This window comes from Leptopilina heterotoma, unplaced genomic scaffold (genome assembly GCF_015476425.1).
Source record: "Leptopilina heterotoma isolate Lh14 unplaced genomic scaffold, ASM1547642v1 Lhet_215, whole genome shotgun sequence".
Taxonomy (NCBI): Eukaryota; Metazoa; Arthropoda; class Insecta; order Hymenoptera; family Figitidae; genus Leptopilina; species Leptopilina heterotoma.
The window spans coordinates 226,011-240,160 of NW_025110933.1; the positions used below are offsets into that span (position 1 = coordinate 226,011).

At 28.4% G+C, this 14,150-nt stretch overlaps 1 protein-coding gene across 1 annotated transcript in view; it reads left to right on the top strand.

Moving 5' to 3' along the window:
- The window catches only part of LOC122501805 (probable tubulin polyglutamylase TTLL2), a 517,344-nt gene that overhangs the window by 212,171 nt on the left and 291,023 nt on the right, over positions 1-14,150 (top strand). The gene's annotated exons all lie outside the window — the stretch shown is intronic.

Genomic DNA, 14,150 nt, shown 5'->3' on the forward strand with positions numbered 1-14,150 from the left:
TGGATTTTAGATAGTGGTTGTACGGACCATATTATAAATGATAAAAGATATTTTGATAAAAGTATTACACTAGAAGAACCTATAAATGTTTACCTAGGTGACAATAGAATACTTAAAGCAACAAAAATTGGTAACGTATTAAGTTATTTCATAGCCTTTGGAAATAAAAATTTAATTGAAATGAAAAATGTTTTCCTTGTTAAATGAAATCAAATTTAATCAGTTAGAGTAAAATAACAGAAAATAATACAATTGTATCCAAAGGTAAAATGACAAATATTATTGATAACTATGGAAAAGTAACTGCAGTAGCTTTAAAGAATAATGGCCTTTATTTAATAAAAAGTAAATTAAAGCCAGTAGAATATGTATGTTAGGTCACATAAATTTCAAATACTTAGACATTTTATGTAAAAATAAATTATTAAATGGGATACCAAATGAAATAAATTTCAATTTTATGAAATGTAAGACATGTATTGAAAACAAGATGCATAACATTCCTTTTAAGAACAATCGATATAAAGCGAAACAGTTATTAGAAATTGTCCATACAGATGTCTGTGGTCCTTTTAATACAACAGGGTTCAAAAGAGAAAAATACTTTGTTTCATTTATCGATGATTATAGTAAAATTGCTAAAGTATATGTTAGAAAATCTAAAACAGAAATTCTTGATTGCTTAAACGAATATGTAAACGAATGTGAAAATTTAACCGATTAAAAAATCAAATTTTTAAGATGCGATTTAATAGATCAATAACACAGGTCAACAAAAAAAGACTTACTTTTTTTATGAGATATCGGAATGGTTTCCGATGTATTTTTGGACGCTGAACACGATTTCGAATTCCAAAATTGCCCATCACGTCAGGATTTTGAGAAAAGTAGGGGTAAAGACCCCAAAAACGCTTTTTTGAGGATTTTCAACATTTTTTTCTCTTTAACCTGACGTGCTAGAGACTTCCACAAGGTCTTAATTAAAGCTTGTAATGTTGGAATCTTAATCGGATATAGTAATGTTGGTTATCAAGTACTTTTAAACAATAAAATTATTGTCGCTAGACATATTGATATTGTCGAGGAATATATAAAATGTATTGGTTAACCCCTTCGCAGTCAAGACCAAAATCTCATAAGTGGGCTTAAAATGTCGACAACTTTTTAGAAAACTAAAATTTGCGCAAACGAGCATACTATTTTATTTGAAGTCGCTGATTACAAATCCGATATCAGATTTTGAAAATTCAAAATGGCGGATCCAATATGGCGGACAACATTTTCTAAAATTCATCGGATTCACTTAAAACTTTTTACTCGGTTGTTTTCGGGGTCGCTGATTACGAATCCGATTTCAGTTTTTAACAATTCAAAATAGCGGATCCAATATGGCGAATGAAATTTTCTAAAATTTATCGGATTCATTTGACACTCGTAATTACAGGGTTTTCGCGGATTACGAAAAACTTTTAAAACCATAATAAAAACAAAATTTTTCCCCGCAGTCAGCTGTTAAGTATACTACGTTACTTACGACCGACCCCAGAGTTTACCACGTGGAGGTATGCGGTCGGATTTTACACTCCTTTATTTATTTTGTTTCAATAAATTTTTTTTTGTTCTTATGTTGGATCCGCCATTTTTAAAACCGATATGACATTTTCAATCTACGACATCAATAAATCCTAAGTAACAACTTTTAAGTAAATCTGATAAATTTTTTAAAATGTCGCCAGCCATATTCGAACCGCAACATTGTATTTTAAAAATCTGATGCTAGATTCGTAATGAGCGACCCCGAAAACTGACGAGTAACGAGTTTTAATTGAATCGAACGAGTTTTTGAAAATGTCGTGCGCTATATTGGATCCCCTATTTTGAATTTTTAAAATCTGAAATTGGATTCGTAATCAGCGACCCTGAAAACCCCCAAGTAAAAAGTTTCAAGTGAATCCGATGAATTTTTAAAAATGTCGACCGCCATATTGGATCCGCCATTTTGAATTTTTAAAATCTGATATCAGATTTGTAATCAGCGACCCCGAAAACCCCTGAGTAACAAGTTTCAAGTGAATCCGATGAATTTTTGAAAATGTTCGCCATACTGGATCCGCCATTTTGAATTTTTAAAATCTGATATCGGTTTCGTAATCAGCGATCCCGAAAACCCCTGAGTATAAATTTGTGGACAAATCTGTGTGTTTTTGTAGACAAAAATCTGCTTGCGTCTATACACGTCATCAACAGTTTGAGCCCACCTGCACTATGACGTGTACACACGTCATCGACTGCCAAGGGGTTAAATGAAAATGAATCTTTTTTTGAGAAATTGTCCTAAGACATTCGATGATTACTATGTTTACAATAGTAGTATTTTTGTAAATATGTGTAAAACTGATGTACCCAATACATTTAAAGTGGCGTTAGAATCAAAAGAAAATAATTTTTGGAAAAAAGCGATGGATAAAGAATTGGATAGCTTAGATAAAAATAAAACTTGAAAATTAGTTGAAAATGTAAACAATAATAAAGTTCTAGATGTAAAATGGGTTTATACTAAAAAATCAAATAATGTATATAAGGCTAGGCTAGTTGTAAAAGGCTTTCAACAAACTGATAAAATGGAAGATTTATATTCTCCTGTAGCTAAAATGCAAACACTGAAAGTTTTGTTATCATTTTGTAGTCAAATGGGCCTTGATATCGATCAAATGGACGTCGAAACAGCGTTTTTAAACGGTAAAGTTAACTCAAAAGTTTATGTTAAACAACCAAAAGGGTATACTGACGGAACAAATAGAGTGTGTAAATTAATTAAATGTACGGGTAAAAAGAAAGCCCAAGGGCTTGGTACAATTGTCTCGATTAATTTTTGACAAGTATAAACTTTAAATGAAGTGATGCTGATCCTTGTTTATATACAGTTAAGAATGGAAATTATACTGTTTACTTATTGATTTTTGTTGATGATTTATTGATATGCGGTGAAAACGAAATGGAAATTAAGAAAATTAAAGCTTTGCTAAAAAGAAAAAAAAAAAGAAAAAAAAAAAAATGAAAAAAAATAAAAATATCTAAAAAATATAAAAAATAAAAAATAAAAATATAAATATAAATATAAATATCTAAAATAAATAATAAAAAATAATAATAATAATAATAATAATAATAATAAATAATAATAATAATAATAATATATATATATATATATATATATATATATATATATATATATATATATATATATATATATATATATATATATATATATATATATATATATATATATATATATATGGGGCATTCCACGCCAAGTCGGACACCTTTTGACTTTTGCATCTCCGATTTTTTTCAAATATTTTTTTTCTTTTAGTGCTCGTTGAAATGAGCTACCATGATTTTTTTCAAATTTTTCATCAAGCGGTTTAAGAGATACAGGTTTTTGAAAAATCACGTTTTTTACGTAAATTTTTTTCTGAAATGCTTAAACTCGGACAAAAATTGATCAATTTTGACGTTCGATATATGAAAATTTTTGTTTTTACACGTAGTTTTTGATAAAAATATTAAAAAATTTTTTTTTTAAATTTACCAAAAAAAAATTTAAATTTTAAAAATAAAATTTAATTTTTAAGAATGTATGTATCGATCGATTTTTTTCAAAATTTTTTGTGAGAAACTGGTACTAAATTAAGAATTTTTAAGCATAGTCTGATGATGGGCAAACGATGGGATCTATTTGTTTCTGATTTTTCAATTTTTATATTTATAGCTAAAAGTATGAAAAATTAATGAATTATCGTAAGAATGCGATAGAGAAGGACAGACAAAGCTCCTGTCCTCTTCTATCTCATTGTTTTGTTATAAGTTCACGTCTTAAGATTTCATTGTGCGTTGGCCTTTTTCTATTTTACGCGCTGCGTTCATCCGCTACATCTCAAACCTTTAAAATATTTAAACGGTCACGAAATTAAATGTTTTTCTACATATGAATATGCTTTCTCAAAATTACAATAAAGTAATTAATATCCTGAACGTCTTGTAATTCATTTTTCATACTTTTAGCTATAAATATAAAAATTGAAAAATCAGAAACAAATAGATCCCATCGTTTGCCCATCATCAGACTAGGCTTAAAAATTCTTAATTTAGTACCAGTTTCTTACAAAAAATTTTGAAAAAAATCGATCGATACATACATTCTTAAAAATTAAATTTTATTTTTAAAATTTAAAATTTTTTTGGTAAATTTAAAAAAAAATTTTTTTAATATTTTTATCAAAAACTACGTGTAAAAACAAAAATTTTCATATATCGAACGTCAAAATTGATCAATTTTTGTCCGAGTTATAAGCATTTCAGAAAAAAATTTACGTAAAAAACGTGATTTTTCAAAAACCTGTATCTCTTAAACCGCTTAATGAAAAAATTTGAAAAAAATCATGGTAGCTCATTTCAACGAGCACTAAAAGAAAAAAAATATTTGAAAAAAATCGGAGATGCAAAAGTCAAAAGGTGTCCGACTTGGCGTGGAATGCCCCATATATATTATAATAATAATAATAATAATAATAATAATATCTAATATAAATATCTAAAATATCTTGGAATTACTGTCGATTATGATTTAAAAGAAGGTTAAGGTACTACTACACTTTAGAATTAAAAATTTTTTTAATGTATTTTTTAACTCCTTATGACTTCAGAAAACACCTCCTGAAGTATTTATAACCAATTGTAAAAAATAAAAGTAAATTTTTCAAAAAATATTCAATTAATGTAAAAAGTCATTAACAAATTAAGTAAGTCTTTAAGGGGATGGTGGGATCCAGTTTTTTGTTACGACCAGTAGAAACATTGGTGCTTATGTATGTAACAGTGTCTGAAATGAAAAAATGGTGGGGTTTCAATTTGCAAAAGAATTTTAGGTAATTTATGGATGGCCTCTAACGATAATTATATAAGTTTAAACGCGTTTTTCTCAAATTGCGGACAGTTTATCTCTGAATCTACTGATTTACTGCGTAAATTACTTAAGTATAGGTTTCAAAATAGCTACAATGAAACACATTTCAAATACGCATTGAGAATTTTGCAATATTTCTATTTAACTAAAGATCTGAACTTGATTTATAAAAGAAATGAAAATGTAAATATTTTGGATTGTCATGTTGACGCTGATTGGGCTAGAGACAATATAGATAGAAAATCTACGACTGGTTTTGTAATTAAATTATTCAATAATGTGGTATTTTGGAAATAAAAAAAAAACAAAAATCTGTAACAACAGCTTCGACTTTTGCAGAGTACGTAGCACTGTCCGAAGCAGTAAGTGAAATAAAATTTTTTAGAGAGTTATTAAGTATTTTCAACGTTGTAAAACCAATTAATATATATGAAGATAATTCCGGTGCAATTGATATAGCAAAAAATTGAAATTTCACGAAAAACTCTAAATATATTGAAGTTTATTATCATTATATTCATGAATGTGTTAAAGAAAAGATTATAAACATCGTTAAAATTAATACAGATGATAATGTTGCGAATATTTTTGCAAAAGCCCTATCAAGAGAAAAATTTGAAAATTTCCGAAATATATTGAACTTAAATTAAATAAATTAAAGTGAATGAATTTAAAATCATATAAATACAATTAATATAAATGTGAAGAGGCGTATTAAATATATATGTGTATGTAATACATTCATATTGTATATTTACAGACATGGGTCCTATAAGCATTGCGTATGTGTGTATGTATGAAGATAAGACTTCGTTCCTTAATATAAATTCGAGAAAAATTTAGTAGTCTGAGAGTCACACAGCAAGACACCCGCGTTTATTTGTATTATTATATTATCGTTCTTTTAGTCAAATAAAGCCATTATTATAATTAATAAAACTTATTTTATTAAAACACATTTTTCCTAACAACAACCATAGCAAACTGTATTGGTTTTTCGATGTTTTTCATACGGATATAATTCACATGTCTTGATTGGTCTTGGAATCTTCTTGGAAGATTCGACCGAAGTTTCATTATCAGTTTCACCAGCAAATTTTCGAATTCTTTTGCGAAGTTCCTGTGGTAAACGATCATTGTCTTTTCTTTTTTGCAGGTACTCAATAATCAAATTCATTCCCAAGTCTCAAAGAAAATCACATCTGGCTGAGAAACGGTTATTGTTGTCCTTGAACTATTAGCCTGTTTATACCAGCCATATTCAAAACAGCATAAAAATCACCATTGTTTACCACTTTGTATTTCGAGACACGTCATAATTACCACATTACTCATCAACAACATCTACACCACATTTCGTTTTGTTATAAAATGTGATCATTTCTGGTTTTTTTGCCAAGGTATCATTGTCAATCTTGTCATCGTGGCGTAATGTTGACATCACTAAGACTACCTTGCTTTTTTAGGACGTATGAGACCAAGCTGATGTTTTTTTGGAAACAAAACATTGAGCTGTAAATTTCTCTGTTACGATTTTCCAGCATTTTTTTGGAAACTCAGCTTTGTTTCTTCGAACAGTTTCAGTACTTGTCAGTTTATGTATGTTTATGTATAAATTTTTCGGCAATTGGTTACAAATTTCTCAAAGAATGAACGAATAGGAGCTAGATTATTGGTTTTATTCGTTCTGCTAGCAAAATCTTTTCATCCATTCGTCATAGTTGTTCTAAAAATTTCTACTCATGTTTCATCGCTTTACCATAAATCTTTTATGTTCTGTCTGTTAGATTTAAAACACCCAGCAAAGTAGAGAAGCCCTATGAAAGCTTTCGTTTCGCACAAGCTTACATCATTCATTATAAATTTTTAAGTGTTGAGGTGTTCTCTGACAGAAAAGCCACGTTAAAAAAGTTTTTTTTGGCAATGAAATATGTTAAAGTATACATAAAAACAAGTATGTATCGTAAGTTTTAAGGTCTGTTTAATGTGTGGTTTCCATGTTGTCAGAGGCTCAATTTTTTTGCCGTGCAATTTTCAAATGGAAATATCTTTTATCCATATCAACGGATTTAAACGTTGTAAAAACGTTTCTTGTAGAGAATTTCCCAAACTTTAGAATAAAATTACTGATCATTTAAAAAATGTAGTTTTATTAAAAAAAAAATTATTCTTTTCAATTTTTCACCCTTCAAATTTTTAAAAAAATATTCCTTATTTTATATGCTTTCTTTCCATCCAAGTTTCATTTTGGGACATTGAAATGCGTACAAGGGACAGATGATTATGTAACGTGGTGCACCTCATCAATTGTGACTATTAATATCATTTTCACCATAAAGTTATGCAATGACATGTCATTTAGGAGTTTTTGAATAGAATACATTTTTTGGAACATGTGAAATCAGATTTTCAAAATTAAAAATGTCGGATCTAATATGACAGATGACTTATTAAAAATCGATTTAATTTGCCTAAAAATTATTTTTCGAGGGTTTTCGGGGTCGCTGATTACGAATCTAACCACAGATTTTTTTAATTTGTCATCATATTTGCAATCAGTGACAGTACATTTTTTTAAATATTTTTTTTCAGATCTAAAAAAAATTTTTTAAACCTTTCTTAAGTATGCTATTGGTGGGCAAAATAGTTGTACTTTCAAAAAATAAAATAAAGAAATTCTGATTTCAAGATGGCAGAATCAAAATATTGAAAAAGTAAATGCATTAATAGTAAAAAAAATCAAAATTTACACCAACATTCAAAAAGTTTGCATATTCGATTTAAAATGTATACTCGGGGGTTTTCGGGGTCGCTGATGACAAATCCGATGTCAGTTTTTCAAAATTCAAAATGGCTGACCCAGTATGGCGGACATTTTTTTTTAATTTGGATTCGATTGAAACTTATCACTCGGGGGTTTTCGGGGTCTCTGATGACGATTCCGATGTCAGTTTTTTAAAACTCAAAATGTCGGATCCAATATGGCGGACATTTTTTTTTAAATACTGGATTCGCTTAAAACATACACATACAGGTGTACGCGCATGTTGACGATCGCAAAAACATCAGAAGGTTAATTGTTAAATTAATAATTGTATTTTGTAGAGAATACTATATTACAGGTAAAAAAATTAGAAAAAATTGTATTCGGATCTCGTATTGTTTTTATCATAAAAGTAAAACAAGTTTTACAAATGCCGGTTTCATAGAACAGCTATAAAGAGAGAGAGCAAAAATTGAAATTCCATTGAAATTTCCTAACGCATTTCACCTTTCCAATAAGTTCATGGGTGAAGTTGATCTCCACGACATGCCATATTGGATCCGCCATTTTTAATTTTAAAAAACTGACATCAGATTCGTCACCAGCGACCCCGAAAACCCCCGAGTGACAATTTTCAAGCGAAACCAAATTTAAAAAAAAAATGTCTGCCATATTGGATTTGCCATTTTGAGTTTTGAAAAACTGACATCGGATTCGTCATCAGCGACCCGGAAAACCCCCGAGTATACATTTTGAATCGAATTTGGAAACTTTATAAATGTTGGTGTAAATTTTGATTTTTTTACTATAATGCATTTACTTTTTCAAAATTTTGATTCTGCCATCTTGAAATCAGAATTTTTCTATTTTATATTTTGAAAGTACAACTATTTTTTCCACCAATAGCATACTTAAGAAAGGTTTAAAAAAAATTTTTAGATCTAAAAAAAATGTACTTATTTTTTGGGGTTTTTTTTCAAAATAGCTGCCATATTGGATTTTGTGTTGATCGAATCGCTATTTAGACCCCAAAATCTGAAAGAGCGACCCCCAAAACCCTCTACATCATATTGCTGCTAAAATTTATTGTCTATAAATACTTCAAATCGTGTATTGAAGTCCAAGAAAAAATTTTGGTCACTTGGGCGTTAATGGGTTAATATGTCTTTGCGAAGTACAGGGTTCACGATTTAATTTGACTCCTATGAAAAGTCTTTAATATGTCGGATTTACCCAGTAGTTTTCAAAAATCGAGGGTTCCTTACACCAAAATTAAACTCGTTTTTTATATAAAGATATATGGGGAACAAATATGATTGATTTAAAGTAATATATGCGAATTAAGAAAGTTCGTAAATATGACCCCAATCAGATTCGCTAAAATTTTCCCCAAATCTACAATTGAAAATGAAAATGTGTATTGAATTTTAGCCCAATCAAACTTCATACGTAGAAGTTCAGTATGGGGACAGGATCGTTTTTTGACATTTTTTTCGAAAAAGTTAAATTTCTTTCTCTCCTAGTTCACAAATATGATCTCCAATCAGGTTTGCAATATTTTTCCCGTACTTTACACGTAAAAATGAGTATGTATACTGAAATTCAACTCTCAAAGTCCATATATGCAGAAATTAAGGGGGGACAGGGTTATTTTTTAAAATAATTTTGAAAAAATTTGATTTATTTCCTTTCTAGTTCGCAAATATGACAGCTAATCAGGTTTGCTATATTTTTCCTGTAATCTACACTGAAATTGAGTATGTGTACTGAATTTGAGCTCACTAGGTTATGATATGTAGAAGTTAAGGTGGGGGGACAGGGTCATTTGTCCTAATTTTTTCTGAAAAAATCAATTTCATTCAGTGCTAGTTCGTAGCCATTACTTTCAATCGGGTTCGCTATATTTTTCTTGTAATCTATAGACGTGAAAATATGTATCTGTACCGAATTTTAGCTTACCAGGTTGAGATATGTGAAAGTTAAGGGGGGGACAGCCTATTCTGAGTGTCTGGGACGGACACACAAGTGATTTCATAAGGGTTCCGTCAGTACACCTACGGTGTACGGAACCCTAAAAACTGCAAAAATCGTGAAGTTTGGGACTTTTACCCCTACTTTTCTTAAATTCTTGACGTGATGGAAGGTTTTTTTTGGAATTTTTCTTTTGTCTGCAGGTTCCTCCAAAAAACGTGTTTTTTTAAAACAAATTTTATTATATTAAAAAAAATATTTATCAACCAAAGTTTTTATAGTTTAAGAGGCATATAAGAATACTAATTAAAATTTTTTTTTGCAATGGCGTCTCCAGAATTGGCTGCTGCAGAAAATTTTTTTTGTTAGTGGGTGACACGATAAGTCAACAACGAATCAAATGTAAACAAAAATGAAAACGGTTTCTTATTCTGTATAACATTGGCTATGGCCGGTACTACAACCAAAAATATTCATTGTTATTTAAAAAAGTTATAAACAATTTAATGTGAAAAAAAGTAAAAAAATTAAAAAGTCCGCCATTTTGTTTTTTTTTGGGAAAATGTTTCATTGTAGTACCGGCCACAGCCAATGTCATACAGAATAAGAAACTGTTTTGCTTTTTGCTTTCAGATGATTCGTTGTTGACTTTTCGTGTCACCCACCAACAAAAAAAATTTTCTGTAGCAGCCAATTCTGAAGCCGCCATTGAAAAAAAAATTCTTTAAGGTATTTGTCGCGTAAATTCGTTTTCGACAAAATTTTTTTAAATTTCACATAATTATTCTTTGGATATTTATCTACAAAATAAGGGCTATTAAAAAAAATTGACCTTCTGTAAGTCTCAAAAAATGAAATCAAAGTTTCGATTTTTAACATGTACGGTATAGGAAAACCATATGAAAACCACAGATTTTTAATTTTTGCACTTATACTAATCGATAGATTTTTTAGAAAAACTAAAGTTTTATTTATTGAACCAAAATGAACTTTTATAAAAAAAAACTGAAAATTTTTCACCGTCTTGTTTAAAAGATATTTAACATCAAACTTGAAAAATTATTTTAACATTTACTGTAAATGACAGGTGAATTTGTAAGCGTGGCAATAGCGCTTGTTAAATACTACAGCTTGTCTGCTACTTTTGGCGCGAAATTTTAAAGACGGCCATACGCCAAACTTGCGACGTTGCCACGATCGTTTTTGCATGCGAGAGGTTATGAATATACTTTGAGAACATCTGTGTGTCAAACTGTACGTCGGCAAAAGTTTTTCGGAAACTCGCATTCATAATCGTTTCATAAGTACAGTCAACGGATACAAACTTTTGACAGTGACCAGTCGCGCGACAAATACCTTAATTAGTATTCTTATATGCCTCTTAAACTATAAAAACTTTGGTTGATAAATATTTTTTATAATATAATAAAATTTGTTTTAAAAAAACACGTCTTTTAGAGGAACCTGGCCTTAATAAAGTACAGTTGCAAGTAAAAATACTGAATTACCATTAGCCTGGCCGCGATTTGTTAAGATATTTTTTAATCTGGTGATATCGTTGAGCGCCGGGCAGAAAAAGTTTTCTTTTTACCAAAAGAAACAAATACGAAAATACTTAAGTTGATCTATAAATAATTGATAGACCCAAATACATAATAATATTACAGAACAAGTTGTAAATCCAGATGTTCATTACCTGAACATTTTGCTTCCTCTTTACGATCAGCAAAACAAATTTGCTTCCTTGTGGAGGAAGCATTAACGATAAATATATTTCATTCTTAAATCATTTTTAATACAATTTTACATTTATAAAATAAAGTTCATTCGTCTTAGAAAGAATACAATTTTCTTATACAGTAATATGAATCTAAATAAACAACAAAATTTTTAGTAAAAAGTGAATTTTTCAACTTTAATTGTAATTAGTTCTATAATTTTCAATAGAATATATAATTTATATATACATTAATAGATTCGTCTTGATGCAAAGAATAAGATTTTATTATATATTAACTTCAATAACCAACTTAAAAAAAAATTTTTGAAAAATTTTTTTTTTTTGAAAAATGTTTAAAAAAAATTTTCTGAGAATTTTTTAAAGCCTATTAATCCATTTCGAGATATTTTTATGATAAATATACCTGGTAAGTTTTAGCCAAATTCGTTAAAACCTCTTCGAGTTATCGTATTCACAAAAATCGGGATCCACACACACACACATACACACACACATCCATACATACATCCGGACAATTGTTCACGGTCTTATATAACATAGTCCTATATAGAAGAAAATTTGTTAAAAGGATTTTTAATAATTTTGTAAATTAAACGACTACAAAGCTTCCTCACGAGGAAGCAAAAAAAGAGATTTTAATGACATTTTGAATTTTAATATTAATTTCATAAAGTTTTGAATATCTCAAACTATTGTTTATGGATTTTTATTAAGTTTACACATTTTTCAGGTATAAATGTGTACTTTAAAATAAAAATAATGTTAATAAAAAATTAGTTTTTAAATAAAAAAATTTAAAAAAAATTTTTTTTTTTAAATTTTTTCAATATTTACTCCTCTCTCTCTCTGAGAAGTATTTGAAATTTATATCCTGGTTTGTAGTAATATTCTTCTTCATTATTATCGAAGTTTTGTCTGTTTTTCTTAGTTTTCAAAGAATTTGCCAAACTCAGTAAACAGAATGAACGATTACTCAGAGGAAAATGAAAATATTTTAAATTTTCAAAATGTATTCTTAAAGAAGAAAAGTAGCGTCTTCAGAAGAGATATTGAACTTTTGGCAAAACAATTATCTTTTGATGTTAAAAAACTGGTCTTTTTCACTTTTAAGTTAAAATACCTCGAAAACCTGACGTGCAGAGTGTACTAGGACGCTGGATTTGGAATTATCACGTTGAAACCTTCGGGAAATTATTCTATGATTCTTGTTTAGTAAATACTGTCGGCCTGTAGTACAAACGGTTCCTAAATTTTTGAAAAATTGATGATAAACGACAATTTATTCATCAATTTTGAAAATTTTTAAAGCTCTATAGTAATTTTCTGTGCTTTTTACCATAGAAAATTTTTGCCGATGCTAAAAAAATTCGAATCCTCCGGCTGCTACTCTTGAAAAAATTGTTTTTCTATAGAATTTCTTTAAATTTTAAGGAAATATCTCTTCGGGTGCCCTTTAAATGTGGTAAAAATTTGAAAACCCTTTGCGATGCTAAATTTTGAGATATTCAAGTTTAAACTTTAACTTTTACATGCGATTATGTTAAAAATAAAAAATGTCAACCACAATATCTCGTTTTTTGACATGGCAAAGAGTTTTGAAATATTTACCACATTTAAATATTTCCAAAAAAACATTTTCTCGAAATTTGAAGAAAATCTATTGAAAATCAATTTTTTCACGATAAGAGTAGCAGCCGGAGATATACAGCTAAAATTTTTTATTTAAAAATTAATTTATTTTATTAACTTTATTTTTATTTCAAATTACAAATTTTTACCTGAAAAATGTGTAAATTTTATATAAATATACTCTGTAAATTGTAAAAAATTTGTTCAGGTAAATATTCGAATGTTATAAACAATTTATATTAACAAATAATTAAGTTTACAACAAACTGTTAATGTGGACAAACGCTTTGATAGATTTTGAAGAAATTGTAAACTTTAGGGTTTTTGGGGTCGCTGATTACGAATCGAATGTTGGTTTTTCAAAATTTAAAATGTCGGATCCAATATGACGGATGCTTTTTTTTAAATCTATTCAATTTGGCTAAAAATCGTTACTCGGGGGTTTTTGGGGTCGCTGATTACGAATCTGTAATTAGTTTCTCAACATTTTTAATGAACGATATAATGTGTAAGGCGCTTTTCTAAAAAATTGATTAGATGTACTTCAAACTTGTTACTCGGAGAGGTTTCTTGGATTTTTTAAGTATAATTAATATTTGTAGTATATTAAAATCTTTTACATTATTAATTCACAAATGTAATAAGCTCTTATAATAAAAAACGAATCGTTCTGACTTATAGGTGAAAAAGCTTCAAGCCATCTCGCGGCAAAGATGAAAAGCTCATACTTTTACTGCGAAATTGTAATAACTATAAGACTACCAATCTGTGCTAAAAATCTTTGCACTATGCAGAATTATTTAAAAAAATTTAAATTATACGATAATGTTAAAAAATTGTTTAAAGCAATAATATTTTTTAAATTTGCTAAAAAATTTATTATATATTGATGGATTTAAACATATAATACTTTAAAGTGTACAAATTAATCACAATTTGTAAAAAATTATTACTTTTTTGAATTATTCAGTATCAAAATAAGTATAAATGAATAAAATTGTCAAAACAAGACTATAAAAATCTTCAGTAAATTTTGTAACCTTTATTTAAAAACGTATATAAAATCAATTTAAAAATTA